Source organism: Benincasa hispida, chromosome 10, assembly GCF_009727055.1.
Source record: "Benincasa hispida cultivar B227 chromosome 10, ASM972705v1, whole genome shotgun sequence".
In the NCBI taxonomy this organism is placed as follows: domain Eukaryota; kingdom Viridiplantae; phylum Streptophyta; class Magnoliopsida; order Cucurbitales; family Cucurbitaceae; genus Benincasa; species Benincasa hispida.
In genome coordinates, this window is record NC_052358.1 from 5,436,218 (window position 1) to 5,442,217 (window position 6,000).

A 6,000-nucleotide genomic window follows, 5' to 3' on the forward strand; every position below is an offset into this window, starting at 1 on the left:
ATAACCTCAAAATTAGAGATTAGATTATCTATGCAAATATTGTAAATAGATCAATAAAAAAGGTACTTTTTTTTGTTCCATAGTTTTTAAAAATGTGTATTTGGTCTCTAATGTTTTAAATTAACCATTTTAATTTTCGAAGGTTCAAAAATAAGTTTAAACGGTTCCTCAACTAATAAATCAATTAAGTTTAAACGTAAAATCGATTAATTATACAATATGGCAAGATATTTGGAAAGAATATATTTTTTAATCTCTTAAACTTCTCTCACTTCTCTCTTTTGCCCTCTCTCCTTTTATCTCTAACTTCTCTGTTTCTCTCTCATTTTTCAATCTGCAACACACTCCATAAAATTCGTTTCTCCGGAACGAATTTACATCAATCACATATTTTCTGTGTAGATCTTAGAAGTTATCAGCCGAACGAAAAGTCGAGCATCTTCTGATGTCTTATACCTTGAATAAGAGAAACTGGAAGTTCTTTTTTGCAACATTTTTATTGTAAAGGCATCTTTGTTATAAACTTTTCTTTTAATTGTAATGGTTAACTTGACCAGATATGAAGCAATAGGGTGAAAGATTTGTGAGCTTTGATAAGAAAAAGTACAAACATAACAACAATGTTGGTATTGGAATCTGATTATGGTATTTGCTCTTCGATTTGACGTGGAAGAACTGTTCAACGCTCGTAAAGTTTCTCAAAGAGATTAAAAAACATATTTTTTCAAATCATCTTATCACATCATGTCCTTAATCAATTTTATATTTAAATTTAATACATTTATTAATCAAGAAACTTTTTAAATTGAGATTAAAATTAAAAATATAAGGATAAAAAATATATTTTTGTCCTAGATAAATTTTAGATGGTCCAAAAAAAATTTGAATATGCAATTAATTACTTTTTTTTCAAATAAAAATCCGGAGAACATAGAAAAAACGCGGACCAGAATCGGTGTGGCGTGGGGTCCGGGGGCTGTGGTGCACACTGCTTTGGCCATATCGAACCCGACACGGTGGCTACGCGAACGGCTCGGGCGTGCAGGTGCAGATCCACCGTCAATTTGGCCGGTGGGTCAAGTGGTTGGGCCGTATTTTTGCGTGAAGTTGATTACCATCACTCGAGATTTGAGCCGTGGGAATTTAATGCCTTTATTACCCAACACGTTGATGACACGTATCCGATATTTACTATGTATATTGAAAATGACACGGTTGGAATGGCGCCTCGTCGGTTCCTCCTTGCACAAAATTTTTGGGTGCATCATATTGTACACTGTTTTTATACTATAAATTTGTATTTATAAATATAAACGAACTATGCTAACTTAAAATCTAAATTGATAAATTTGGATCTCAATTCTCTATACTCTAATAGTGCTAAAAAAAACCATAAGCTAGAAAAAACTTAGGGTAGAATTGAACTAATTTTTTTTTAATAGTATGAGTATTATACTCTATTTGTTCACATCCTAAATTTATCTTCATAAATATTGATTGACTTCACATTAATATAAATAGACCTATCATATTTCTTTAAAACATTTTAAAGTGTCATGCAATAAATGGGGAGTATGAAAAAAAATTTGTATTCTCCTAATTTAATAATTTTTTTTCTCTGGTTGAACATACTACTCTCATTCATAAATTCACATCTCATCGAATGATATATTTCATAAAAAAAATCTTATACTGTGGTGTATACTCCTCCTTTGAATAGAGTTGTTTTCTAAGAACTATGCAGATACACTAGCTTTTTTCTTTTTTCTTTTAAAATTAAATTACATATGGGGTTGTTTTCCTATGATCCTATGTAGATCCTATGTAGAACCATACTAGCTTTTCTTCCATTATTAAATTAAATATACATTATGGAAAAAAAAAACTTTTGCACAGAAGTTCACATGAAAAAGGGATTGTTTAAATGAAGTTTGTTGGAAGCTATACGAGATATAAATAAATGTGAAATAAACTAAATTATATTTTAATTTTCACTTCATGGTTTAGAGTCAAATAAGTAATCGATCATAAAATAGCAAATAACCAGGATAAGAGAAAAAAGAATGACAACAAAAATATATTGATTAGCCTTAAACTCGGGACTACGTCCAATCTTCTGCAACTACATGTTCAACTATGATGGAGATTATAACAAACTCTCGAACTCACTTGCAGATATCTCTCCAAATAGTCCAATACAAACTATTTGAATCAAAGTGTACCACAACCCAATAACTTGAAATAAACAATATGAGAAACCTCAACCAAATAAAAAATAATACGATCTGTATTTTTCTCTTTTCCGCACCGTCACACTAAAATAACACAATGAAATTTGAAGAACTTCGAACTAAAGTCTTCAAATTTCCGTCCAATGCATTTTCTCTTCGACTGGCAAGGAGGCTCTCGGCCTTCTGCTGTAATTTTCCTTCTTTCAAATCTTCTTCTTTTATAACAATGTCCACCGCCATCCATGTCTTCAATTATTATTCGCCTCAAATGGTTGCCAATTAAATTCTTTCTTTTTCTTCTTTGAGCGGCACACTCATACAAACCAAGACATTTCTTCACTCAAAATGCACCTTTTCATCGCGAGAAGATTTTGTGAGATGATTACTTAATTTGGTTTAATATCTCATTTATTTTGACTGGAAAGATTAAACTTTATTTTGTATAGATGATTTGTAAGAAGTTAGAAAAGCTCAACTTTAATTGTATATACAGTTTTTGTTCATAAAATTGTATAGTTTTTGTATTGAATATTAGTCTTATTTTTAAATATAAACTTACGTTTGTTATATTTATCCCTAATTGATTTGTTTGAAGATTAATTTTTGTTTATGTATAATTATATATTAAGGAAATAAAATTTGATTTAATTGTTACAAAAAAATATATAAAATTATAAACAAATTATGCCGATGCAAATAAACGTTGGCAGAAAGCTGTCTATTGAACTAAAATTTTGTTGTTTAGGACTATGCTTTTTTTGACACAAATTGTATTTTGTTGGGAAAAACATATGTCGATGCAAGCAACTGTGTTGCCAAAAATGGTATTTATGCCAACAAAAATAGTTTTTGTCGGGAGGAACTTCTCCCAATATGGATACGACGACGATTATGTTGACGCAAAAAAATGTGTCAGGATAGATACTTTGTCCGACATTTTTTTGCGTGGAAAAATGTGAAAATTCTTGTAGTGTGGGATGAGAATTTCTCAAGAGTGTGTGGGCTCTAAAATTTTAGAAGGGGAAGAGAGTTTGAGAGAGAGAAGATTCTTTTCTCTTAGAGAAAAGGACTAGAAGCTTTATCACACTTCTTCTATGTGAAGAAGAAGATGGAAAAAAAAAAAAAAAAGATTCTGCGTGAAAACCACCCCCCACCAACACGTTTGATTGAGAGAATTAAAAAGAGGGAGTTGTAACTCCCTCCTTTTAATTTTGAAATTTAAATTTAAAATAAATTTAAATACATACATACATATATACGTACGTGTGTGTATATATATATATATAATAACTAACTTATATGTATATATAATTATATATTACATTAAATATAACACATAACCTATAATTTGTTTTTATATTGTATTAAATATAATATAACCTATAGTTTTTAATTCTCTCAATCATTTGTGGTATTTAATATAAATCACATTTATACTAAATTTAATCATATGAATCTAATCCATATAATTAATATTTAAATCATATTCAAATATTTATTTCCTCTCAAATAAACTTTATATTATAATGTATCAAATACATTATATTAATCATATCACATATATAATTAATTCCCTTAAATAATTTGAACAATCCAAATTAATCCAAAATTAATTCTCAATAATTCTTGTTAAGATATAGAGGGGACCTAATGGACTTGTAGATTGAAGATCCAATAGTACTTGAATAATTAATTAAACACCTTTAATTAAATTGTTCAACATCCTTTAACTATCGGTCACTCCACTAAAGACCGACAACTACACTCTTCGCACTACAAATATATTTCTGTGTCCATTAGATATAATCAATCAACGGTGTGATAATCCTTCACAAATTACTCGTAAGTACACTTGGGCCAAAAATACCCTTTTTCCCTTTGCAGTTACATCTAACTCTTCAAGTACCATTGACACCTCTAATGAATAATAAGTTATAGTCCAACTATGACCAAATCCCTTTCGAGCCAGGAGAATGTGTGGTGCTACATTGTTCAAACCTCGGAATTAGCCCTTAAGGGAGCAATTTATCTACTTACCTAGATGTTAGGAAATGAGTGAATTTTGTTTTGTGTAGCTATGTTCCCAACTCTCTAATCAGACGAATCCCCAAAATGATAGGCTTGTTGAGTCCGTGATCTGGCCATTCTCACCCATAAAAATCAAAATACCATCTTCATAGGCAGAAGTTCACAACTCACTCAGGATTTAGGTCATGTCACCTATGGTCATCCTGGTGAAATGTAAGTCTCTATTATAAATGGTGTTACATAATGAGACTATTCATTTCGTGGTCCGATCTTATACAAACTCATTTGTATATAACACCTCTGCTCACATGTCTCTACATGAATGATCAAGATCAGATCATTTGTAGCACTTTACTACAATTGTAATATTTACAAAACGGGTCGTATTCGTAATGTCACTAGGATAAGGTACCCAATCTTATCTATCTACTACAACCATTTGGGTTATCACTTAAACATGATCCACCTATATGTCTCTCTATATATATTTAAGGTACAAAAGATAACCTTGGATGTTAGTTTATTGGTTTATAAGTTAATGCTAGTAAATGTCGAATAAAACATCTCATATTTTATTAAATAAATAAAATATTTATATATTACAATTACAAACTACAAGACCCACGAGATTTAGGGCATCAACCTCAACAATCTCCCACTTGTCCTAAAGCTACCGAGGAGTAAATCATAAAAGTCATACTGATATAAAAGTACATATAAAACAATAAACTAGGGCATAATACGTCCAGTACAAAATCGTTCACTTGCCCTAGACTAAATATGGCCTATCTTGTAGTCCCATACTCTGCAGGTGACTGAAACACCTTAGCCGTGAGGGCATTTGTAAATGTATCAACTGAAGAATCTCTTATCGAAGATTTTCATGAGCACGTTCAGATCGTTCGATCCCACAGTGATGGAAATAAAACATTATACATTCATACGTACAGTTATGGAAACAAAAAATAATTATTAGCATGCTAAGAACAAGATATAACAAGGGAGAAAGTTCCATATCAGTTGAAGACAGTCTACACTTTGTAACTCAACGCAGCGGAAACCCTCCAAGCGATCTACCAACGCCCAATAAAAGCATCGACTGCAGTAGCACGAACAATCGCACGAACACGAACGCCGCGGGGACGACGCCACAAGAAAAGAGCCCCAGGTATTCTGGGGTTGAGAACCCAAAGTGTGGTCTTTGGTGAATTTGGTAGAGGAAGGAGGAAAACCAGATCGTGTAGGCAATAAGCAAGTGAGAAGGAAAAAGGCACTATCGCATAGCACGATGCTTATCGTTTAGGAGAAGCTACACGATCGTGTAGGTTTTACTAAACGATCGTTTAGGAAATGGTATACGATCGTTTAACAAAATCGGCACACTATACGATCCTTTAGAGAAGCTATGCGATCGTATAGGAAATACTGTGCGATCATTTAGGCACGAGGTAGACGATCGTTTAAGTGGAGAGTTACTATCACATAGGCTCTTGAAATGCTTAAGCGATCGTTTAGGCACGAGGTGGATGATCGTTTAGACGTAGAGCAACTATCGTATAGGCTATCGATTCTTTAAGTGATCGTTTTCGATATCACCAAACGCACGTTCTCTTTATTTCTTTTGGACGATCTGACGGGCGATTAAAAAATGAAACAATTTAATTTTTATTTCATCGGTTACAATAACCGGTCATTCCCACTAACCCACGTCCAAATGTGTTTTTTGGCTTAATTATCATAT